At 45.0% G+C, this 26136-nt stretch overlaps 1 protein-coding gene and 1 non-coding gene across 14 annotated transcripts in view; both read right to left on the bottom strand.

Annotated features, from left to right (window-relative positions):
- Positions 1–26136, bottom strand: part of KCNMA1 (potassium calcium-activated channel subfamily M alpha 1) — a 916342-nt gene that overhangs the window by 441555 nt on the left and 448651 nt on the right. The gene's annotated exons all lie outside the window — the stretch shown is intronic.
- LOC126060077 (small nucleolar RNA SNORD86) lies at positions 10696–10779 on the bottom strand. Its single transcript, XR_007513540.1, has one exon. It is a non-coding gene; the product is annotated as a small nucleolar RNA SNORD86 (small nucleolar RNA).

Genomic DNA, 26136 nt, shown 5'->3' with positions numbered 1-26136 from the left:
AAGCTTCCCGCATGAGGATAAGGAGGCACGAGCCCCAGGATGAAATTTTAGGACCCTCAGATGGGATTACTTTTTGGTTGTGGGGCTGAGAGGAAGAGAATATCTCCCTTGTATCCCCCCACCCCCGCCATCCCTGAGCCCCTCTCTTATGACAGCTGATGGAGGTGGCAGAAGGTGAAGGAGTCCAGCACCCATGCCCAGACGACTCCTATGGTTTCCTTGCAAATACAAGGTGATTTAGCTCCCTCATCTTCTTCTACAGCCAAAGTTGACACTCATACACCCAGAACCATAGTTCTTAAAAATCAGAAGTTTTATATGAAAAAACAAAAGACACTAGTCTTCTAGAATCACTTGAATAAAAAGAAGATCTGAAACACTTGCTCCTTGTTCTGACTGGGGAATAATGCAGTAGGGCTGAGTGGGTGCCCTGCAGACAGGTCTCCGCCGTCCCCACCACTTCCTGCTGCACGACACCCAGCCTTGCTGCTCTAGGCTTCTCAGCTTCAAACCCAGAGGCCCTTCAGAGCTAGCTGCACCGTCAGGCGGCTCAAGGCCTTCAGCCAAGGGGGAGCTTAGCTTCACCCAACCCACCCCTGTTCTCAGGAAGGTTCTTTTTCTAATGTGGGTCAGATTCCGATGTTTATGAGATTCTCGCCTTTTCCTTTCTTTTTAAAATTTATTAAAATTGCTTTAGATCTATCCCAAATTCTTTCAGATCCTCTGCTCTTGAAGTATCTGCCTGGTTCCCTCTGTCCAGCAGCAATCATTACTCCACATCACTACTTTCCTAGAGAATCAGCACTGGAGTCATGCCTGCAGAGCTTTCACGTCACAGGCTTGCTTATTAATTTTACCCTTTTAGACCACAGGGCCTAGAGAGGAGCATTGGTTTTTTTTTTTTTTTTTCCTACTTTTCAGCAATATAATATAATCCTGAAGTCATTTTCCTAAGAATAACCCTAATACATTAATTTATTCAAAACACTCTTTCCAGTGAGCTGATAACAGAAACTTAATAGGTGCAAGGAGGCAGTTGGGTTCATTGTGCTAAAATTGGGTGGGGAGAACAAAATTGAAAATTCCCTGCCCAGGATGGACTGGGGTCTTGGATTCAAAGAAGTGTCCTGCCTTTGGCCTGAGCCCATAAGCCTGGCAGTTTCCACCAATGCCAAACTACACAAAGATAGAAGATGTAAAGATCAGGGTTTCAAAAGTTCTCACCCACTACAAGGTTTCTCAGCAACCTCAACTCTCAACCCGTATGGGAACTGTCAAGGTTTCTCCCAGCCCACTTCTCATCACTGGAGTTAGCACTGGCTTTGGCCAAATGTTGACTGAGCGTGCATGCTCCACCCAGCACTGGTCTAAACACTTCAGGTGCATTAGCTCATTATCCTTCTCACGACCCCATTACCATCAGCCCCATTTTACAAGTGAAGAACCTGAAACTCCCAGAGTCCAAAGAAGAATAACTAAAATTCACTAAGGGCACTGTTCTAACCCTCTAAGCATGTCCAACATTGCTCTAAATACTTTCATATATTGATTCAAGTTATAACAACCATATTCATGAGGTTGGTGTTATTATTTTTGTATTGCAGATGAGGAAACTGAGGCACAGAGAGGCCAGTCAGTAACCTTCTCAAGTTCATGCTATCCAAGGTCATTCAGCTAGTGAGTGAGCAGGCCAGACTAACGTACACCACAGGCCGTGATATAATCTCCTGAGTAACTTGTTTGAAGCCGCACCACTGGCAGAGCTAGAGCTGGGAGTCTCACCCACGTGGTCAGACTACAGACTACAGAGCTACAGTCAAGTGCTCTGCTCTGCAGCCTCCCTAGGTGGCTGTTGTTGGGTCTCCTCTGACAGAGCTTCTGAAGGTTGGCCAACAGAGCCTTGGGTAGATGGACCATACTTCTCAGAGCTAAGCTAGGAAAATTTTTCCCAGTTTTATTGATCTCTGAAATATGAGATTAAAAAGGCAACTCCTGGCAGAGGAGAAATGAGTTGGGAAGGAAATCTGCACCATTTTTGTATGTAGAAAGAGGCTACTCCAACAATAAGACCCAGCTGTCTTTTCTAACACAAGGTTATATCAGCACCCCTCTCTTCCCTTTCTGGTGGGTTTAGAACTCTATCTGGTTTTGAAATCGAAAAATCCCCAAGCTTGTGGATCTGACCCTCCTTATCCACTTAGCCATATATTCCAGTTTCTGCTAATAAGTCCATCTCAAGACATAAATGGCACTCAAACTCATGAGGCCAACTGTTTTTTCACAGAAACTAGTGATTCTGGGGCTTCATGAAGTCTCTCTCAAGTGGTCAATGACCCGGCCACTAGCAGCTGGGCTCTACAAAGAATGGCCCTGGGGAACTTAATAAATTCATCAATCACATAGCCTCACCGATTTTAATAGAGAATGGATAGGCAGAAGGTTTATAAATCAGGATAAGTCATCCAGCTCACCAAGGGAAAAGCTAAATAAACCAACACTCCAATTAATTTTAACCTGAAAAGAAAGTGCTCGCAAATGGTGCTTCAGCCAAGTCAGCAGGGTCTGAACAACCTTAATTATTCACAAGCAAATTGCTTTTCTTGCCCACTGGATAACTCCTTCAGGCCCTACATCCTGCTTCCTCTCCCATTCCCTTATCCCCTCTCCATCACCCTCTCTCTTCACCCCTGCTCTGTATTCGTGAAGAGCCAAGAAGAAATTTCTGGAAATGGCCTTCCATTCACCTAATCTTTTTCTTTAAAAATCGTTAATGAATCTTTTATTTTTAAGGACTCTTCCCAAGACCCTAAATCACTTAACCTCAGATCTGGGGAGACCCCTAGACCTAAACAGTCCATAGATGGGACCCATGAAGTCCTTGAAATTGCATGCCAACTTGTGGGGTGGGGGTATTTCCTGATTCTCCCCCCACCCAAAGGTCACAGTTTCCATCAAATTCTCAAGAAGGTCTATGTCCTCAAAAGGAAAAAAGCACGAAGCATTGAAGGACTAAATCCTGATTTAAACCCTGCATCACAAGGAACATTAAGGATGCAGAGTTGGAGAGCCTGGGCTTTGGGGCCAGACAGAACCAGGTTCAAATCTCAGCTCTGTTACTTACAAGCTGTATGGACTTAGACAAGGGTCTTCACTTCCTTAAGGTCCCTGGTTGGTACAAATCGTTTGAGCTAGACTCAAAATGTTGGTGGTTTGAACCCACTCAGTGATACTGCAGAACAAAGTCCTGGCAATCTGATGCCATAAAGATCACAGCCAAGAAAGCTCTACGGAGCAGCTCTACTCTGTAACCCACAGAGTCACCATGAGTTGAAACCAACTTCACGGCAACTTTTTTTTTTTTTTAACTTCCTTGAGCCTCAGTTTCCTCAACTATAAAATGATAATGATGATTAAGTACTTCATCAAAGGATTACTGGGTGATCACACAAAATAAGGAAGCACCTAGCTCTATACCTGGTGAATAGCACAGAAAATATTAAACTTTGGAAATGGGGAAATGTATAGCACTCATATACAGAAGGAGCCAAGTAAAAATCCTCCCTACAGGAGAAAGAAAAAGCTAGATCTTGGCTCATCAGCAGTGAAGCCACGCTCCAGTCTTTGGGAGATGCAGCTTAGGCTTTGTTAAAGATGAAGATCATTGTTCTGCAAAGACAGCCAGCCACTGGGGAATCTGGTAAGAATCAGACAGGAAGAACACTCTGTTTTGAGCATCCTATCAGATTATCATCCTTTTCCTGGATCTCAAAGTGAAATGGCCAATCTGAATGAAAATAAGCCTCCACCCCTCCACTCTCCACTCCCTGCCCACACCTGTCATATGTGATAAGCGAGAAATAAACATTTCAATCAGTGAAACGTGGAGCTGCATTACTGTACGGATAATTAGACGACCTGCCTGAGCCAGCACAGTCAGCTCCCAGGGGTCCCCTACAAGACCCAAATCTTCCCCATCCCAGCTGTCACCTGGTACTACCTGTGGCAGGTGGCTGCACTAGAGTAAATATCAATGGGTGATTCTAGACCCTTTGACTGCTGGGGTAATCCAGGATGGCGACAGTGATTTCAGGAACATTCTGGCTAGTTGGTTCCTGTCTGATTGGCCAGGTTCCAGGGAGACTGGGCCAGAACACTGGAGACAATAGGACCCAACCGTTTGCATCTTTGCATCCCAAGGCAAGGTTGCCCCCATTCTGGATAAAAAGAAATGTAGCCTTATTAGCTGAAACTGGGCAGGGGATGGGGTAAGGTAGATGTTCTCAATACACGGTGAAACTGTGAGAACCCTTCGGACTGCCTTGATCTTCCAGGTTTCACAAGTTTACTGCTTTTGACAGGGTGCAGTCTTACCACTTTTCTATCACTCATTTTAGCGGAAAATAATTGAGCTTTCCTTCTCTGATAGGTTTCTGCCTTTCGCAGGTTTTATTGTATCTGATTTTACATTACGATTTAGACTGTGGGGTATGCTATTGTAGGATTTTTCTTTAAAAAGTTGCTGTCAGATTGATTCAATCCATGTGTGTCAGAGTCAAACTATGTTCCATAGGGTTTTCAGTGGCTGCTTTTTTTTGGAAGTGGATTGCCAGGCCTTTCTTCCCAGTTGCCTCTGGGTGGGCTTGAGCCTCTAATCTTTCGGTTAGCGGCCAAGCGTGTTAACTATTTGCACCACCCAGGGTCTTCACTGCAGGGTTTACCTGTATCTAAATAATTACATCATTTCTCTTTGACTATAAAAACGAAAACCAAAACCAAACCGGCTGCCAATTCCGACTTATAGCAAGCCTATAGGACAGAGTAGAACTGCTGCATAGAATTCCCGAGGAGCAGCTGGTGGATTCAAACTGCCGACCTTTTGGTTAGGAGCCTGAGCTCTTAACCACTGTGCCAGCTGAACTCCATAATTTGGAAGCTGTTACAGTGGTCATTATTTTTCTCATAGGACCATGTTGTGCCACAGAATTTGTTGATTATTCATATGACACTGACCCTGCTACCTGCTCACCTTTGAGCTACTCATCTGTATTCTCCCCTTTAAAGTGTTTATTACTCTCAGCCTGACTCTGCAGTGCTGGGGCATGGTGGGTGGAGGCTTATTTTAATTCAGAATGGGCATTTCACTGAGACCCAAGAAAAGGTTTATAATCGAATGCACTTTTTATTGTTTTAAGAACAGAGATAAGACAACATCTGCCAATCCAACATTTTCCACGTGTACAGTTCAGTCTTTTCTTTTTTTCACAATTCAGTCAGATCAATTACATCAGTCTTGCTGTGCAACCCTCGCCAACAGCCTTTGCCAAATTTCCCATCCTTATACACAAAACCTCAGCGCTTCCTAAACAAGAATTCCCCCAGCCCCCTTCCCTCCTAACCACTATTAAACTCTGCATTTTTTTTTTTCTTTTAAAAGAAGCTGCAGAAGAGCCAATATAGGTCTAGAACAAACGAAAAGTGAGAATCACACAACAACGGTGGCCTCCTGAGACATCTTCTTGATTGGAAGTGTGGACGTGGTGGTGGGAAACAGAGATGGAGGGGGTGTCGGCTAAAGGCTGTAAGAAGCCACTGCGGGCTAACAGTGCTCACAGGGCCACAAGCCTATTCCATCAAGCACCAGGGTTTTGCCCTCTTTCCTGGCTCTGATAGGTGTTGACCCTCCTATACTTCTGCAGTGGCAGGGGGCAGCCCTGTAGCGAGGATGGCTTCCCCAGGGAGCACATCTTCTGTCAGGTAGCTAGTTGTCATAGTCATCTAGTGCTGCTATAACAGAAATACCACAAGTGGATCGCTTTAACAAAGAGAAGTTTATTTTCTCACAGTAAAGTAAGCTAAAAGTCCACATTTAGGGTGTCAGCTCCAGGGGAAGGCCTCCTCTCTGCCGGCCTTCTCATCAACCTTCCCCCAGACTAGGAGCTTCTCTGTGCAGGGACCCCAGTACAAAGGACGCACTCTGCTACCCGCACCGCTTTCTTGGTGGTCTGAGGTCCTCCAGTCTCTCTGCTTGCTTCTTTTATATCTCAAGAGATTGCCTCAAAATACAATCCAATCTTGTAGATTGAGCCCTGCCTCACTAACAGAACTGTCACCCATTCTCCCTCATTAACATCAATCATAGAGGCAGGATTTACAACATATAGGAAAATCACACAATACCAGGAATCATGGCCCAGCCAAACTGATACACACATTTTTGGGGGGAATATAATTGAATCCACGATACTAGTCGAGCAAGGTGCCCTTATGCTGCAAATGGGATCACCTGGCAGAGGTCGTGGTCAAAGTGAAGAAGGTGGGGAAAATCTCTGGGGCTTGCAGAACCAAGCAGCCCAACAAGCCAGAGACCTGGGGCAGGAAGTGTGTGGGAGTCTTCATTACTTGGAGTATTCGCCTGACATCAGAGAAGTCCCAGAACAGAGGAGTCCTAGAGCAAGCCAGCTGCGCCCCTCCCAGCACACAGCATACAAAACTCGAATGTGGGCCCAGCCATGTCTCCTGAAATCCATGCACAACGACGGGCTGCTTTGAATGAGTTAATCAGCCTGCATCTCTGTCCGTCTCTGTCTCTCTCTTGTTTTGCCATATTTACCATATATCTGAGATGTTCCGGTTCCACGGGCACAGACACACCTGGGGCTTAGCTGATCTAATTAGCCCTAGATGTATCTGCTCCTAAAATAGAATCAATTATTCCAAGTTCTGCTCTGACCAGCAAGGCATGGCCTAGGCCCATGGCTCATAGCCCAGATTCGGGGAGGAGCTGCATGCCTTCTGCATGGTTCCCAAAAGGCTTTTTTTCAATGTTTACTTTTCTATCTCCAGACCTCTTTATAGCATTAAAAAGCAAAGATGTCACCTTGAAGACTAAGATACACCTGACCCAAGCTATGGTGTTTTTAACTGCCTCATCTGCATTCAAAACCTGGACAATGAATAAGGAAGATTGAAGAATTGACACCTTTGAATTGTAGTGTTGGATAAGAATATTGAATATACATTCCATGGAGTGCCAAGCGGACGAACAAATCTGTCTCGGAACAAGTACAGCCAGAATGTTCCTTAGAAGTGAGGATGGTGAGTCTACATCTTACATACTTTGGACATGCTATCAGGAGGGATCAGTCCCTGGAGAAGGACATCGTGCTTGGTAAAGTAGAGGGTCAGCGAAAGAGAGGAAGACCCACAATGAGATGGATTGACACAGTGGCTGCAACAATGGGCTCAAGCATAGAAACGACTGTGAGGATGGCGCAGGAGCGAGTAGTGTTTAGTTCTGTTGTGCGTAGGGTCGCTATGAGTGGGAACCAACTCGACAGCACCTAGCAACAGCAACATTAATATGTTTTTTTAATTTTTAGGATGGTGAAATATACGTAACAAAACATTTCAACCATGTTTATGTGTACAATTCAGTGACAGTAACTACGTTCACCATGTTGTACAAACATCATCACCATTCATTTCGTATTTTTCATCACCTTTCACAAAACCTTGGGACTATTTCAGCCCACAGGACTGTGGCTTTAGCAGTGGAGTCGCATCACTATAGATGTTCTGAAGACGGAGCTAAGCACATGGATTTCTACACCTTCTCCTCTTTGGAGTCAGCTCCCATGTCCCTGTATTGGGAAGGAGGGAGGGGCACAGGGGAACTCGCCTCTTTTGTGAAGTCCCCACACTACAAGAAAGGAGCTGTGGGGTAAGAAAGAGCACCAGAGGATCAGGAAAGCAAGGCTGGCTACTTAGCACTGAAAACCAGGACGCCTCTGACGTCTCAGGACTCAGCTCAAGCATCCTCTCCCTTGAGTGGCCCTTCCTTATGTGCTGAGGCACTGACCACTCCCACCCCTGACATCCACCTGCCAAGACTCACTTCCACTGCAGCACCAATTTAGAGCATCTATCCCTGGAGCTGCAGTTCCTGAGATGCTGAACATGGTGGTATCACCCACTAGCTATGGGACTCTGGGCAAGCTACATAGTTTCTCTGAACCTCCGATTCCTCATCTATAAAGTGAGAATGATGATAGCACCTACTTCATAGGCTTATTGCTTAAGAATCAGACGAGTTAACAAGAATAAAATGTTTACAACATGGACAAAAACATGTTGTTGTTGTTAGGTGCTATCAAGTTGATTTTCAACTCATACCAAACCCATGTGACAGAGTAGAACTGCTCCATAGGGTTTCCTAGGTTGTAATCTTTATGGAAGCAGATCACAGAGCCTTTCTCCTGAGGAGCCTCTGGGTGGGTTTGAACCACCAACCTTTTGGTTAGCAGCTGAGCGTTTACCATTGTACCACTAGAGCTCCTTAAGAACAGAGTAAGCACTCAATACACTTTAGTTGCTGTTATTGTTGTTACCATTACTTCTACTTGTAGGATCCCATGTGTGACTGTGAGCCCCTTAAGGCAGGTAACTTTTTCTATTCCCTTCCTGCTCCCCTCAGATCTGGAATATTCCAGAATAATCTGGAATATTCAGTGGCACCAGCACCCAGCGCAGAACCTGGTGCGTAACAAGGGGCAATAAATGGGTGAGTAAATGAAGGCAGTACTAGCTAGACCTCTTACACTCAGCTTTACAGTGGTCAAGAGCTTGGCTGCTAACCAAAAGGTTGGTAGTCTGAACCCACCAACCACTCCTTGGAAACTCTATGGGGCAGTTCTACTCTGTCCTATAGGGTCTCTATGAGTTGGAATCAACTTGACAGCAGTGGGTTTGGGTTTTATCTTTTTTTGACTAGGTGATGGTTGCTCTACACCCTCCCCTGCAGCGTCCCGAGAGAAGGGAGAATGTCACTGGGCACACCAGGCAGCAGGGAACTGAGCAAAGACAAAGGGGGATGGTCCTGAAGTTGAGTACTCTTGGGCACTTACATTTCTTCTCAGCCCTGTGTGTCTGAACAAAAGCTGTAACTCTTAGGAAGATGGTGTCCTTTCAGAAAAACAAGGTGAGGAGGGGGAGCATGGCCTCTCTTTCTCCATCTGCCCTAGGAGACTGGACCAGAGCTGAAAAAAGGCAGTGAGCCCTCAACAGACCCTGCCCCTGAAGGCACAACACAGCCAATTCCGGTTTCCCCAGTCATCTTTTGGGGTGTGTGATACCCCACCCCCTCCACTCGCCTGGGAGCCACTCCCTCACCAGCACAGGCCTGTGGGGTGTAGCATCGCATCCTGCCTCTCTCTGAACTCAGGCAGCAGAAGTCTTGTGAGCACTTGCCCTGCAGCCAGCCACAGGCAGTTCACAGGCGTGGCCGGCTGCTGACCACTGTGCTACCACCAGTAGAGAAGCATGTATGGCCTGCTTCCTGTGGCTTCAGGAGGAGGTCGGGATGGGGACATGACAGACAGCCAAGGAGCCCTGGAGGCCACATGCTAAATGGAGGAAAAAAACAACTCTCTTTGCAGCTAGAGCTGCCAATGTCCCATCTGCAGTTCAAACAACACAAGTTTGTATTGCAGGACTGTTGTCTTCCTGAGACTTGATGAAACAACTCCATGACACTGCAAATGGAGGCCCAAGATTCTAGTTATTGAGGCAGCCTCCTGTCAATGCCCTGGGGGACTCCATTACCAAGAGATACGAGTTGCTGTCCAGTTGACTCCAACTCGTGGCGTACCCCATGTATGTCAGAAAACTGTGCTCCATAGGTTTTGTGTGTGTGAATTTTTGCTTTTATTAGGAGATGGGTTGCAAAGAGTCATCTTGGGATGGGTTGGGAAATGTCACCCCCCACCCCACTCCCCAAGTAATGTCCATTCTAATCTTCTTAGGATGGTTTTTTGAATTTTTTCTTTTTCTTTGAACTACTGCTCTTGCTGCTAGCAGTCTCTTCAGGTCCACCACTGACTGGCTCCTCCTTGGAAGAGAATTTCTTGTTCTTCTTTGGGATATTCCTGCTGTTAGATGTCTCTTCAGGATTATTCGCTGGTTCCTCTTTGGGGAAAGATTTCTTCCTCTTGGAGAAACTTGTGCTGACAGCCGTCTCTTTGAGGTCACTGCTAACCAACTCCTCTTTGGGTAAAAGATCTCTTTTTCCTGGATTTGAGGAGAGCAGAGCTAGGTGGATCTGCCATTCCATTCTCCTGTGGCGCCTCCTGGGGCCCCTTGCTTTTTTTTAGGGGGGGGTCTTTCACCCATCTATCCCTGGTTGAGGACCCTGGGAACGGGTGTGTAATATAACCAGCTGTCTGGGTTCTTCAACGAGATCTCTCAGCACCGACCTCCTTCCTCACACCCCTCACGAGTATTACTGCCTTGTTCTGAAGATGTGAGCGCAATCACAGCCAGCGGTTTCTTTTCCTTCTTCAAGCATTTCCTCTCCTGTTTCTCCAGCTTCCGAGCAATCTCAACAGCTGCATCCTCTACCTGAACCACTGCGTCCTTCATGACACCCAGATTCTTTCGTGGAACCTCTCCAGTCTCACAGAAGAACAGCGCTCCTCGACTTGCTCTGGTAGCTTTTCTCGACATACAGTTGTGGGTACCTCAGAGAAACATCAATCCATGAGGCAATACTGCATGCGTTTGCCACGTATCGGGAGATGCAGCCTTTGTTCTTGGCAGCTGCTTGGCCGATGAAGGTGAAGTGGAAATGAGTCCATATTTGAGGGTGATTCCCCTTGTCTTCAGGGCGTTGGAAGCTCGGTCCTTTTTGCTGGGCTCTGAAATCACTCAGACACCAGGACTGGCCATCATCCCCAGAGCAGAGGCCTATGTAGGACAGGGGCCTGGCCAGCCATCACTGCGATCTATAGAGTTCTCCATAGCTGATTTTTCAGAAGTAGGCTGCCAGGCCTTTCTTTCAAGGTACCTCTCGGTGGACTTGAACCCCCAACCTTTTGGTGAGCAGCTGAAGATGTTAACCATTTGCAACACCCAGGGACCAAGAGATAGGTGACCCTTATGCAGAAGGCCCCTACTCTTCCAAAATCTAGGGGCACGGGGGGCTCTGTAAAGCTCAAAAAGGAGCACTCTAAAATTCCTTTGTGATTTTAGACATAGTATTTAGTCTCTTTTGAAATGCCAAATAATATTAAAGGAAGGCATGCTATTTTTGTGATTTTTCAGAAAGGGTCATGGACTAATAAAAGGTTGAGAACAGCGCCCAGACAGTTCCTGCCCATGCAGTGTGTACACGTCGCTGTTATATTTATAACTGCCTCACTCCTAAGAGTTTTACATAGAAATAACATAATAATCCAGAACTAAGGGAACAATACACCTACCACCTCCCCATAAGCCTTGCCGGTCTTCTTCCCTCAGATGTGGAATATCTGAACCAATCTGGAGTACCTTGGTCCTCGTCTGTTGGTGTTTAGCAACAGCTGAAAGGAACTGACCAAATGGACATTCTAGAAACAAAACTCCCCATTCCTTTTGTGTCTTCATTCAGGAGACACTCTGACCCATCCTAGCATGAGATCCCAGCTGCCCACTCTCCCAAGCATGAGACAGCACTAGGAAGGTCCCCTGCAGCCAAAAACATTTGTCAGGGTGATTTGGTGAGGTTCACTACAGAAAGCAATTTCTTACTGGGAAAATCATTTATCATGGATGGTCTGTCGAAAACAATCTCATTTCAAACCCTTCCTGGGGAGAAAAGAGCTGACAACTGGCACGAAGTAATCTACGACATGGCTGCCGGGAGTCATTTATCTTTCCCAAATACTCACGCCCGGCCCAGGATTCGACGCTTCAGGAGAGGAGAGAAATAAATCATAGCGGCCCTGACGGAACCTGTGCAGCAGAGGGGGCGAGGGGTGCTTCTGGTGAAGGGTGGGGGGAGGCTATGCTGGGAAGGCCACACTCTCCCCAGGACGCAGCTGGAGATTTTTCCTGGTCTCAGTTTTACTAATAGCCAACACCCAGACGGATAATTGCAGTATTCTTTGGGAGGGGTTTTTGGCTCTTTCTTTGAGAGGGGTGTACCTCCCTCATGACAAAATACGCTCTTTTTGGGCTTTTAGTTCATCTTAAAAGCCAAAATTCTCCTTTTAAGGGAGTAATTAAGGAAAGGTTTACTGTCTCTTTATATAATCTGACCTCTTCGTCTCTTGGGGCACTATTTCCTTTGCCAGGCCATAGCAAGGAGTTTTATGGTATATTAGATCATATTCTGTGCGTGCCATTTCCATGGACATCAACGCCCTGGAAGCAGCTAGAATATCAAGCAATTTGATGTCCCCAGAGAAAAGCAGAAGATGGAAAATTTTCCCCATTAAGTTCCTAAATTTTTACAATTAGGTATGGATAGGAAAAGCAATCTGTCACTCTCCGAAGCATCTGATTTAAACCCAAGTTCTGGTTTTGAGGTTTACCGGGCCCCAAAAGATGCTCACAGACTTCAAGGCACCATCACTTGAAAGCTTTGCTATCAGCTAGTGACTTGGAGGGTACCGCCAAGTGCACTTTATGCCATAAATGCTAAACTCAGAATAATCTCAGGCACCTGTAGGGATCTTAGGTGTACTTCCTGGGAACCAAATTAAAACAAGCAACTTTACAGATGGGTGGGTCCCACCAGTTCTCAAAAGGATTTACATTACAGATACAATCTTGATTTAGAAATAAATCACTAGAGTTGATACAGAAGTTTTAGGATCAAATTTTCCCCAAATTGCTTTCCTTTTGCTGTCATCATCAGGGGTCTGAAACCCTAACTTTAAAAGCAACATTATATGATTGTGTCCAAGCCAAATGTAGGTCTGGTTTCAAATCCTATTTCTGCCACTTCCCAGTTGTCATTTTAGGCAAGCCACTTTAACCACTCTGTGCCTCAGTTTCCTCATTTGTGACATGGATATAATAACAGACATTGTTGTTAACTGCCATCAAGTCAGATCTGACTCATGGCCATCCTGTGTACAACAGAACAAAACACTGCGTGGTCCTGCACAATCTTCATGGTCACTGGTATGCTCAAGTCCATTGTTGCGGCCACTGTGTATCCTCAGTGTCTTCCAACCTAGAGGGCTCATCTTCCAGGACCATATCAGACAATATGTTGTTGTGATCCATAAGGTTTCACTGGCTAATTATTGGAATTAGATTGCCAGGTCTTTCTTCCTTGACCATCTTACCCTGGAAGCTGATATTTGAAATACCAGTGGCACAGCTTCCAGCATCATAGCAACGCGCGAGCCACCACAGTAGGACAATCTGACAGACGGGTGGTGGGATAATACCAGTCTTACATTACAGGTTGTTGTGAGGGTTACATGAGGTGATGCTTACAAACTCTTTAGGAGATGCCTATATAGGCTAAGCACAGTGCCTGCCACGAAGTATTTAATTTTATAAAATCCTTTAGAAAACTCTCGGCCAGAGATGAACGAAGGGGTGGGTGTGCTGGTCAGTTGCCTGGGAACCAATCTATAAAAAGATCACTGCAAAAGTTATGAGATGGGAAAATGCGATTTTCAGGGAAGGCATTTACTACAATATGTGGCCAGAAAGAATGCTTGGCAGAGGAGTTAGTGAGGAGGCGGGAGGGCCATGAGGACAGAGGAAGGACGACAGAGGGCCTCTGAAGGGTTAGAGGGCACCAGGCCCTCTCAGGTACCTTTGTTAACAATTTTCTTCCTCCTCCTTCTATCTTTCCCCAGTATCACCCCAAACCAAACCCATTGCCATCAAGTCGATTCTGACTCAGAGAGACCCTGCAAGGACACAGTAGAACTGCCCCTTAAGGTTTCCAAGGTCATAATTCCTTATGGAAGCAGATTTCCACATCTTTCTCCCACGGAGTGGCTGGTGGGTTTGAACTGCTGACCTTTCAGTTATCAGCCGACCACTTTAACCACTGTGCCATCAAGTCTCCTCCAAACAAATACGTAAAGAATATCAATTTGAAGGCATATAAAAGTATTAGCCTGCTCAAGCGTCTCCTTGGTCTACCAGCTCTGGGATAACTCTGCATTGGCTCTAGGCATTCTCGCTGCTTTTCCCATTCTCTCCCAGTATTCGCCACTTTCATTGATCAGAAAATTCCACTTGAGCCATCTGTAGTCAACAGGCAACCTCCCTCCTCCCAGTCCAAAATCCTCATTACCTTAGAGACTGTGATGCATTGAACGGTGTCCCCCATAAATTATGTTGAAGTCCTAACCTCCGTACCTGTAAATATGACTCTGTTTGGAAATAGGGGTTTTCTTTTTTTATGTTAATAAGGCCATATTGGTGTTCTGTATTGCTGTTAGTTGCCACTGAGTCGATTCTGACTAACAGCTACCCCATGTGTGCAGAGTAGAACTGCTCCATAGGGTTTTCAAGGCTGTGAACTTTCATAAGTAGGTTGTCAGGCCTGTCTTCCAAGGTGCCCCTGGTTGGGTTCAAACTGTCAACCTTTCAGCTAGTAATCAAGGGCTTAACTATTCGTGCCACTCAGGGAATTCTCATACCAGAGTAGTGTGGGTCCTAAACCTAATCCCTTCTGAGTGAAACCAAAAAAACAAACCCATTGCCATTGAGTTGATTTCAACTCAGCGACTGTATAAACAGAGCAGGATAGCAACAGACACACAGGAGGAGGGCAAGCCGAGGAATGTTAAAGAACGCCTGGGCCATTTGTAAGGAAGGACCTAGGGCTAATGTTCTGATTTGAACTTCTGACCTCTAAAACTGTGAAACAAAAAATTCCTGTTCTTCAATTAAAGCCACCTTCTTGTTACAGAGGGTGTAGTTTTCGTTACAGCTGTATTAGGTAACTAAGCCCTAGGGTAGGAGGGCCTTCAGCACACACAGTCTAAGGACCAAGAAAAGAACAGTTCATGATAAAAACTACACTGGGACTTAGCAGGTGTTATTTGGGAAATGTGTATGTCATTTTTATGCAGGTGTGCATGTTTGTATTGTAAAGAATATAAATCATTTTTGACTCTCTGAAAGTTAATAAGAAGTTTGTGGTCAGCATTTTTCATTTTTTTAAGATGAGTGAGAAGGCCATGATTTTGAAGGAACACGAGGAACGATAACCACTCCGAGTCAGTGTTACAACATTGACCCAACGGAAAGTAAACCAGCATGGATCATCTGCCTGAAGCGTCCCAAGAGCAAGGCTTAATCCAGTTTATCCTTCCAATCTTGTCATGCAGATTCATCTCACTTCCCCCCATCAACTGACATAGGGTATAAAAATATTAACATTTTAATATTAATTTAATCAAAGCATGATTTGGCAGGGAAACCAGGTCCAAAGAGAACATTCTATGATAATGTCCAATGCCAAAAATAGTCATGAGAGTCATTTAAAAGCAGGTTGCTTAAGCTCCATCTCATTCCCTCCATTGGTATTGGTAATTGAGAAGAAAGGGCATTTACTCAGCCTCCTATATGCCTGGCGTGTGTTAGGAAGTTTACTCGTCCTCACCACAGTGCTGGAGGTAGGCAGTACCACTGCACTGTACGGATGGAGAAACCAAGGCTTGTGGAGACTGTAACTTATCTAAGGTCACACTCCTAGAGAGAGGGGCAGACTTGGATTTGAATCCCAGCCCTGTCTGAGTGCACAAGACTGTTCTGCCATGCTGGCCCATTCCCAAAGCTGCCACGGTAGGTAGAGCAAGCCCCTGGATGAGGCAGAGTGGGACTCAAGTGCCGACCCTGAGCTGATATCACACTAGAAATCAAAAACGAAGAGTGCGGCTGTAATTTCTTTTCAACAAGGAAAATACCCAAGGGTTGGGGTCAGGAGGGGGGAGAATTGGAACTGTTACACATTACAGTGTGACTGTAAAATGGTGCAGCTGCTACAAAAAAAAGTTTGATGGTTCCTCAAAAAGTTAATCATAGAGTTACCATTGTTGTTGTTGTCAGTCGCAGTAGAGTTGATTTCAACTCATGGCGACCCCATGCGTGCAGAGTAGAACTGCTCCACAGAGGTTTCAAGGCTGTGACCTTCCAGAAGCAGATCATCAAGTCTGTCTTCCAAAATGCCTCTGGGTGGACTTGAACCACCAACCTCTCAGCTAGTAGCCAAGTGCAATTCCACTCCTAGGTATATACCCAAAACAACTGAAAAAGGGACTAAAACAGATACCTGTACGTGGATATCCACAGCAGCATTATTCACAATAGCCTAAAGGCGAAAACAACCCAAGCGTCCACTAAGGGATGAATGAACAAAATGTGATATGTACACACAGCAGAATGTTAGGCGCAAAAAGGAAGAAAGTACTGACAATGCTACGATGTGGACGAACCTTGAGAACATCATGGAAGTGAAAGAAGCCAGATACAAAATACCACGTATTGTATGATGCCCTTTATATGACATATTCAGGATAGACAAATCTATAGAGACAGGAAGCAGATTGGTAGTGGCTAGGGACTGGGAGAAACAGGAATGGAAGGGAGGTAACTACATAATGGGCATGGAGTTTCCTTTTGGGGTGATGAAAATATTTTGGAACCAGACAGAGGTAATTGGGTGCATAACACTATAATTAACTAAATGCCCCTGAACAGTACACCTTAAAATAATAGCGAAGGGGAAGTTAGATAACGATCCCTAAAAGAACTACCCCCCTCAAACAATCTCCCAAACCTGTTCAGTGCCACAGCTCAACTCAACCCCACACAACAAATGAAAACCAAATCTTTCTCAGCCAACAGAAATGCCTGATCCCAACACGAAGATACATCCCATTAGATCAACAATGAGGACACGGATTCCAGGGATCTGGCTTTGCAAAGAACTGCCACTTCCATTAACTCTTTTCATCCAAAAACCATCTGGGAATTGGTGAAGGCAAGTATTCCTATTTCTACCTTACGGATGAGGAAATGGAGCCATCAAAGTTTTTCCTGGAATTATAGAGCTAAAGTTATATTGGCACAGTCAGGGTCAGAAATCAACCCTCTATAAATTAATTTAACAGAGCAAGGCACCTGGGCTCCCAAGGGACACTGGAGGAGAAACAGATAAATATTGAGGAAAATAAACCTTCCTCAAGGAAATTGAGGGTGTGAGGTTCCTGGTACATCTTCCTTTACCCTCCATCTGAGCAAAGATGTCTTCTATTTCTGTGTGAAAACCGGACATGGAGAATTCAGCATCCTGAGACACAGATGACTCCCCTCAACACGGCATTTTCCGTCTTCAGGAGGGGTCAGTTTGATTTGCTTCTGCTTGAGGTGAAGCGGATAACCTCAGTTAACAATCTGATTACTTCTTTAATTTCCAGAGCTCATTCATCATTGAAGTCACAGCGTCTCTAGAGAAAGGTCCTAAGTAAGTTGGATTTTAACACACCTGGACTGATGAGTGACTTAGCCTGGGCTTCGGATGAGTCTAAGAGACTGGAGAAATCATGGTTATTTTATCCATTAAGTTGCTGACATTAACAAAACTGTCTAATACTCAAGTCCTTGAAATGACATTTTTCTCTCCTTTCCTATTTGTACTTATGATTGGAAGATAATTAGCTTGATTTAAAAAAAAAAACATTGCCATTGAGTAAATTCCAACTCATAGCGACCCTATAGGACAGATTAGAACTGCCCCATAGTTTCTAAGGAGCGCCTGGTAGATGTGAACTGCCAACCTTTTAGTTAGCAGCCGTAGCACTTAATCGCTACACCACCAGAGTTTCCAATTATGCTTAACGGACACGTTTATGTTTAAGATACGTAAATTCTTGGAGACATTCTTTCCTACTTGCTTTAATCACTGATACATTTCCACTGAACAAATTTAACATCAGCATGAAAAAGAGGCATGAGAAGCCACGAGGTTGGGAGTTCACTCCTCCTCTCCTGGCTTGGCTTTCTGATAAGTGTGGCTTTCATGTTGCTTTGTATGCACGGGAACGTGTGTGTATGCACGCATATGATAAATTCTGCCCTTGTTAAAAGGTGCAGTGAAATCGATGATGGCTTACAACCCAAGTCTGCAAAGAGTTTGCAGTGTTTAGCTCTGCTGCTAATCCTCGCAGCATCTCTACAGATTGCAACTGAAATTCAGGTCTTCTAGGAGGAAAATACCAGTTACCCAGGCCAACAACTGGGAGGCCCTCGATTCCTCTCAAGTTCCAACTAAACAGCACATTCTGTGATACCTTCAACATGCGCCCACATCCAACCACTGATCATCACCTCCTCTGCCTCCATCCTAGCCCGAGGCATCATCCTCTTTGCTGGTACTGAGGAAAAAAACAAAAAAACCAAACCAGTTGCTGTGGGGTTGCTTCCGACTCATGGCGACCTCACGGGTGCAGAATAGGGCTGTGCTCCATAGGGTTTTCAAGGCTGTGACCTTTCAGAAGCAGATCACAAGGGCTTTCTTCCAAAGGACCTCTGGGGGGTTTGAACTGCCAACCTTTCAGTTAGTAATCAAGTGATTAACTGTTTGCACCACTCAGGGACTCTTGATACTAATGTAACAGGCTCTTCAATATTCTGCTTGCTTTTATCTTGCACCCTACACTCTATACTTCACATCATTCAGAATGACTTTTTTTGATAACCACTTTATGAGTTATGAGCCCTGGCGGTGCAATGGTTAAGAACCTGGCTGCTAACCAAAAGATCAGCGGTTTGAATCCAGCAGCTACTCCCTGGAAACCCTATGGGGCAGTTCTACTCTGTCCTATAGGGTCGCTATGAGTCAGAACCAACTTGACACCAATGGGTTTTTTATGAGTTGTAATTCACATACCATGCAACTCGCCCATTTAAAGTGTACAAAAATTATATTCACAGAGTTATGCAACTATCACCGCAATCAATTTCAGAACATTTTCATCACCTCAAAAAGAAACCTGTACCCTTTAGCTATCAATCTCCAATATCCCTATTTCCCTCAGCCCTTTGGAAACCCTGGTGGTGTAGTGGTTAAGTACTACAGCTGCTAACCAAAAGGTCGGCAGTTCAAATCTGCCAGGCGCTCCTTCGAAACTCTACAGGGCAGTTCTACTCTGCCTTATAGGGTCGCTATGAGTCGGAATCGACTCAACGGCACTGGGTTTGGTTTTTGGTTCTCAGCCCTTCAGGCAGCCATGAACCTACTTTCTGTCTGTATTTGGCTCTTCTGGGCATTTCACACAAATGGAATCATGCAGTATGTAGTAGTTCTTTGTGCCTGGCTTCTTCCACTTAGCGTAATGTTTTCAAGGTTCATCCATACGGTAGCGTGTATCAGCCCTTCATGCCTTGTCACGGTTAAATAATATTCCATCACACGTGTGTACCACATTTTGTTTACCCATTCTTCAGTTGGTGAGCCCTTGGCTTATTTCTGCCCTTTGGCTACTGTAAGTGATGCTGATGTGAACATTTATGTAAAAGTTTCTGTGTGAACATAGGTTTTCATTTCTCTTGGGTAGATATCTAGGAGTGGAATTGCTGGGTCACACAGTAACTCTATGTGTAACTTTTTAAACAACTGTCAGACTGTTTTCCAAAGCAGCTGTACCACTTTACATTCCCACTGGCAATGTATGAGGGTTCCAACTTCCCCACAACCTCGCTGACACTCGTTATCATCCGTCCTCTTGATTACAGCCACCTTGTAGGTGTGAAGTGGTATCTCATTGTAGTTTTAATTAGTCCTTTCTTAATGACTAATGATGCTGAGCATCTTTCCATGAACTTTTTGTCCATTTGTACAGCTTCTTTGTAGAAATGTCTATTCATATGTATAGGTACATTATTTCTGGACGCTCGGTTGATGGTCTATTGCATTGACAATCCATTGCATTGACGATCTATTCCACTGATCAATACGTCCGGAATGATTTTTAAAGCAGAAATCACATTATTCATCTTTATGAAGTAACAGCTCAACCGCGGTACACACACAAAAAAAAACACCAAACCCGTTGCCTTCGAGTTGATTCCAACTCATAGCAACCCTATAGGACAGAGTAGAACTGCCCCATAGAGTTCCTAAGGAGCGCCTGGCGGATTCAAACTGCTGGCATTTTGGTTAGCAGCCGTAGCACTTAACCACTACACCACCAGGGTTTCCCCAGCACAAGTCATTCTCTATTTAATCTGAAATCCATAGACTCCCAAGAGGTCCTCAGATGGTATTCAAAGAGTCTATGAATTTGGATTTTAAAAATTACACCTTTATTTTTACCAAGTTCTAACTCAAATCTGGCATGTCCTTTAATTACTAGAACAATATCAACGATATCCACAACTTAAGCCACAGAAATCTCACTTATGTAACACGTTATAGTTGTTGCTGATACCTCGAATTACCATTTACATTCGTCCTACTTTGAAACTGCGGTGGTTTATTAGAGCTGTTGCTACACCTTGATTGCTGTTGCTGTTAGTTGTCATTGAGTCAATACCAACTCATGGTGACTCCATGTGTGCAAAGTAGAATTGCTCCATAAGGATTTTCAAGGCCGAGACCTTTCTGAAGCAGGTTGCCAGGCCTGTCTTCCAAAGCACCCTTGGGTGTGTTCGAACTCCCAACCTTTCAGCTAGTAGTTGAATGCTTAACCATTTGCACCATCCAGGGACTCCTGGATCTTGAAACTAATACACTAATCAAGAGGCACACATACTCTATCATGAATTTGTTTTTTATATTCTGATAATAACTGTGTTTCAATATAATTGGTTTCCCTGTAGCCAAAGTTTTTATGTTATGCATTTACAAATTTTATTCTGAGGTCACAAGGCTGCCAAAGAAGCCCTAAGCATAAAAAAAGTTACGATACCCTGCTTCTCCCATCCCCAGTTTTATTTTCTTCCTAGCATTTTTCATCAGCTGAAATTATCTTATTTGCCTACTTGTTTATTTTCTGTCTCGCTCTGATACTAGAATGTAAGTGTCTACTGATTAAAATAGTGTCTGGCACACAATAGCCATTCAATAAATATTTATCAAGTTAATGACTGAATCATCAGTAATTTTCTAAACCAGAGCTAAGTCATCAGCTTAATGAAAATAAAAACTACTGATACCAAGTAATAATGTATAATTCAGACTGAAAAGAACTTCACATTTATATCATCACCATAATTAGTATTTAACAAATGTCAACATGTCCTAGGTCGTCTATTAAGCGCTTTACGTGCAGTATCTCATTTAATGCTTTCAATACTAAGGAGCAGGAACTATTATTATTCATATTTATAGCTGAGGAAACCAAGGATCAGAAAGGTTAATTTCTTGCCCAAGGTCACACAGCTAGTAAGTGGCAGAGTTAGGCTTTGTACCAAGGGACAAGTTGGGATTGGCCTCCAGTGTGTCAATTTTTAACTACAACAAAACACATTTATGGGGGCGGGGGAGGAGAGAATTCTGGAGAAAGAGGTAAGAATTTATCTTATTATTGAATTGAGAATGCTGAGATTCTGTGAAGTTAAGAAATGTGCCCCAGGACACAGAGTTCAGCACGATTTCCAGTAAAATGTTCTTTCCACTCTCCTATTTATGAGCCACAGCAGGAAACCCCCTTAGCAAAAACACAGCAGAACTGGGCATCTCATACCAGAGGACAAATTTCTGGTACCAAGAGGCATTGACCAGAGTCCATTCTCGCCTTTCTGGGGTCCAGCCTGCCTCTCTCAATATTAGGACTCGCCTTACTCAGGTCATTAAGCGCCTCATTAAGCTGAAATCCAAGCTAATTTGATTGCACAATTATAAAGTGCCCCTGCCTGGAGATTGTCTTTTTTGCCAGGTTGCAAAGAGGCAGGGCAGCATGGCCTAAAGATCTGCTCTAACTCCAGCCTGAGGTCTCCGTGTTGCCTGGCTTTGACTTCCTAAGCCTTACAGTGTGAAAGCCAAACTGGTGCAGGGAGACACATGTTCTCCGTCCCAGAGCTGCTGAGGGCACCTGGCAGCCCGTTCATCAGAACCAGGCACAGGAAGAGTTCTGGTCACCCAGAGATAGTAGCAAAGGGGGTCAAAGCTAGGCCCATTATGCCCAGGGGAACTCACCAACATTGCTGCTAACTGGAAGGGTGGCAGGTGGAGTCCACCAGGAGACTCCTCTGAAGAAAGGCCTAGCAATCTACTTCCAAAGAATCAGCCACCGAAAACGCTACGGAGCACAGTTCTGCTCTGGCACACATGGGGTTGGTTGGCATCAGTTGGAATCGACTCGACAACAACCGGTAACTGGTAAAAACTCACCAACGCGGAGGCCTCGCGCCCAAGCTGGCCTCTTTCCTCTCTCCTGTGCTCAGTCTGACTTTAACAGCTGCAGGCTCATCTTTTCCAAGTTATTCAGCTTGGGTGTGCACAGAGGCCAGGGGATAACAGATCAATCACATTGTTTACAACATGATTTTGGGCCTCAGAAGCACCAAAGCTCATGAAATTGCATTTCCCTCTCCTGAGCTGTTCATGAATGTGGATCAAGAGGCCCACTCCTATACTGCCCATTAGAGCCTCCCCTGCAGTCAGCCAGCCAGCCAGGCCCCTCACTGGCTCTTGGACCCATGTGGGATTTCCTGGTATATGCCCGATTACCCTGTCCCTTCCTCTACGTGACCCAAATTCTACCCAGGTCTTGGGGCTCAGCTCTTATCTCCCTTCCTCCCTGATCCAAAACCCAAACCCACTGCCTTCAAGTCAATTTCAACTTACGATGACCCCATGTGTTGCAGAATAGAGCTGTAATCCATAGCGTTTTCTCAGCTATAATCTTCATGGCAGCAGATCGCCAGGCCTTTCCTTTGCGATGCCACTGCATAGGTTCAAACCTTCAACCTTCAGGTTAGCAGTCGAGCACAAACACTTTGCACCACCCAGGGGCCTCTTCCTCCCTAAAAGCTCCCTAAACTACTGCAGCCCTAGAGACTCCTCCCTCTTCTGGGCTTATAGCACTCATTGTCTACATTACTGCTTCTCAAGCTACTTTTTAGTATAACCCAGAGTAATCAATACATTTTTCATCACACTCCAGTAAACACATAAGTTTATGCGGTAACTACAGGTATACGTATGTAACTGTATGGATTGAATTGTGTCCACCCTCCCCCCCCCACCCCGTACCAAAATATGTGTGGGAATCTTAACCTTTACTCCTGTGGATATAATCCTATTTGGAGAAGGAGTTTCTTTGTTATATGTAGGGCGTGTCTTAAACCTCATCACTTCCTATTTATAAAAAGGGCAGATTAAACCCAGAGTCGTGCATATAGTGGGAAAAACGGATACCATGTTAAGATTGTCTACAAGCCAAGAACCAAGGGACACCTGGGGCCACTGACAAGGAAGGAATCAACAGGGCTCAGACCCTGATTTGGCCTTTTAGCCTCCAAAACTGTGGAAAATAAATTTCTGTTCTTTGAAGCCACCCATTTGCGGTATTTCTGTTACAGCAGCACTAGCTAACTACTGTAAGACAATAACTGAAAGTTTTCTAAAATTACACTTAACTTCCCCAGCTATCTTTTTATCTTCGGTTGTTCAATTTCGTGATTTTAAAATGCTTGCTGTGACCCACCGTATTGTTTTCATAAAGCCTTAATGAGTTGGGGTTTGCAGTTTTAAAAGCACTGGTCCCGTCCACTACCTTGGTAGCTGGCACACTGCTGCCTTGCAATACATCATTTTTGGTTTAGCTTTGCTCTGTTCACATCTTTCCTCTCTAAAGACTTGATAAAAGCTTCAAAATAAACCTCAAAAGGACAATAACAATAATACATCTAAACTTTTTTTTTTTTTTACCACTTTCGTGCTGTGCACCGTGCTAAAAGCTTTTCTGTGATCTTAGCATTGAAAGTTTCACATGCTTCTATAAAGTGGATATTATCAATGTCCCTCCTCACCACCATCACCCCATTTTACAGGGAAAGACATTAAGGTTTGGAAAAGTTAATCAGCTGGTTCGAGGACACACAGTTATAACATGGTTGCGTGGGATTGTTGTTCCTTGTTGTCGAGTTGGCTCCAGCTCACGGCGATCTGATGTGTAACAGAACAAAACGTTGCCCAGTCTGCACCGTCTTCTTAATTGTTGGTAAGTTTGAGTCCATTGCTGTGGCTATTGTGTCAATCCATCTCATTGAGGGTTCCCCTTATTTTCGATGACCCTCTACTATAACAAACATGATGTCCTTTTCTAGCAATTGATCTTTCCTGCTGATGTATCCAAAGTTAGCCAAGTCAAAGTCTCGCCATCGCTTCTAAGGAGCTGGACTAGACCATGGAAAGTCTGATTTCAACCTCTGCTACGAACCACTAGACAGCTGCCTGTCCTTCCCACACATTCTCATTCCTGGCCAGGGCCTCCCCAGCAGACCGTTCACCCCTCAGTGGAGGGACCACCAATGAAAACCACACATGTGGATTCTGGTCCAAGCTACTCCAGGAAGAGGACACTGACAAACGTGTCCCCTGTGGCCAGCACTCCACTCAAGCTGGGCCCAGCTGACCTTCCACCTGTCAGCACGCAGGGCTCTCAGGCCTGTCTGTCACAGTTCCCCTTACACATCTCAGGGGAGTCTCCCTCTTCCAGAACGCCAGTCGCCAGTCTGCCTGTTTCCCATGGCCCTGGCTTCCCCACACCAATTAAACTGTCACACTTGGCTGGCTTGAAGACAAGTGAGGGCAGGAAGAAGTCTGAAGGAAGCGGAGAATTCAGGGCAGATGAGGCCTCTCTCTGAAGCTGCTCTTCTGTTTTCTGTCAAATTGGTCTGAAGGCTGGTCGGATGAGCCCACAGAGCTCCCCTGGGACTCTCCATGCCCACGTCTTCCTTCCCAGCTGTGGGCAAGAGACAGCCACAGAATAGGCAGCTTCTTGTATGTCTGGGCACCCAACAGTGCCTACATCCTGGTACTCCACAACGGGTTTGTAGGGAATGATTTCTTCTGCAGATCATGGGCATCTCTGAGTCCCAGCCATAGGGGGAACTTGTCCTCTAAAAACGGGTGCTACCTTGCAATGTATCAGAGAAGCAGAAAACAAAAAAGCTCTCATGCTCTGCCAGACAGACCCATAAAGATATGTGGAAGTCCTAACCCCTGGGCTGGTAAATGGGACCTAGTTTGAGGAAATAGGGTTTTTCTTTGCAGATGTTATCAGTTAAAACAATGAAGTCGTATCAAACTAGGGTGGGCCCTAATCTGAATGCTTTCTGGTGACATCTTATCAAAGAGTAAGACAGACTCAGACTCGGAAACAGAGTCACACATGGGGGGATGACAGTGTGTGAGGATCCATCTACGAGTCAAGAAACACCAAGTAACATCTGGGGCTGCCAGAAGCTGAGAGAGGCAAGAAAGGATCTTCCACAAGAGCCAACACAGAGAGGGGATGGTCCTAAAGACACTCTGAAGTCAGACTCCTTGCCTCCAGAACTGTAAGAAAATAAATTTCTGTTTGTTAAAGCCACCCACTCGGTGGTATTTTGTTATGGCAGTTTTAGGAAACCTAGACACCCATTTTGCCTTACCTACTGCTTTCAGTGTGGGTTGCCATTGAAGTAACAGCTAGGAAGCCTACCGCCTCTCTTCCCCAGTATCATTAGCATCCTCACTTCATTTTCGAGGTTTCAAATGCAGTGGGGGATGGGTGGTGGAATCCATGCTCAAGACGTGTGAAAACATACTGCAGACAGAAACGTCCTTAGCCATGTGTATGTACCAGTAGCAGGAGGGTTCCCAGTCAATCTCTACTTGACCTTCAGGTATGAAGACTGCCACGATTTTCACGGCAGAAGAAACTGGGGTGAGTGAGCAGATGGCCCAATCTTATATGGTAGGAATTTTAGGCTACAGTCCATGGGCCAACTTTAGGGTCCCTAGAAAGCAACATTTCTGTAGCTTTTATCCAAGTCCCAAAGGGTTTCTGGACCCACGAAAGAACCACCACCACTCAGCATGGTAACTGACACACACCGTCATTTATAATTTTACTTGCATTCGGCTACCAACCCTGGCTCATCCATGCCTCCTCCGAGCACCTGTGCACATGTGTCTACAGACACACAGCCACCAAATGTGCCCTCCTTGCCTAGTCACCAGCCCTACTGCACACTTGATAACAGATTGTGCTCGAAGGCATCGACGGGCTGCTTGGATGCCTGGAGCACATTTCAATTATTAATGCTGCAAGTTTACAGACCTTGCCTTATAATTCCTGTTCACGCTATTAGGAAGAAGGCAAATCTCCAACGCAGTCCTTACCCACT

Source organism: Elephas maximus, chromosome 16 (assembly GCF_024166365.1).
Source record: "Elephas maximus indicus isolate mEleMax1 chromosome 16, mEleMax1 primary haplotype, whole genome shotgun sequence".
NCBI classification, from domain to species: Eukaryota; Metazoa; Chordata; class Mammalia; order Proboscidea; family Elephantidae; genus Elephas; species Elephas maximus.
Note: the sequence above shows the minus strand (reverse complement) of the source record. Positions and strands in the feature narration are given on the sequence as shown.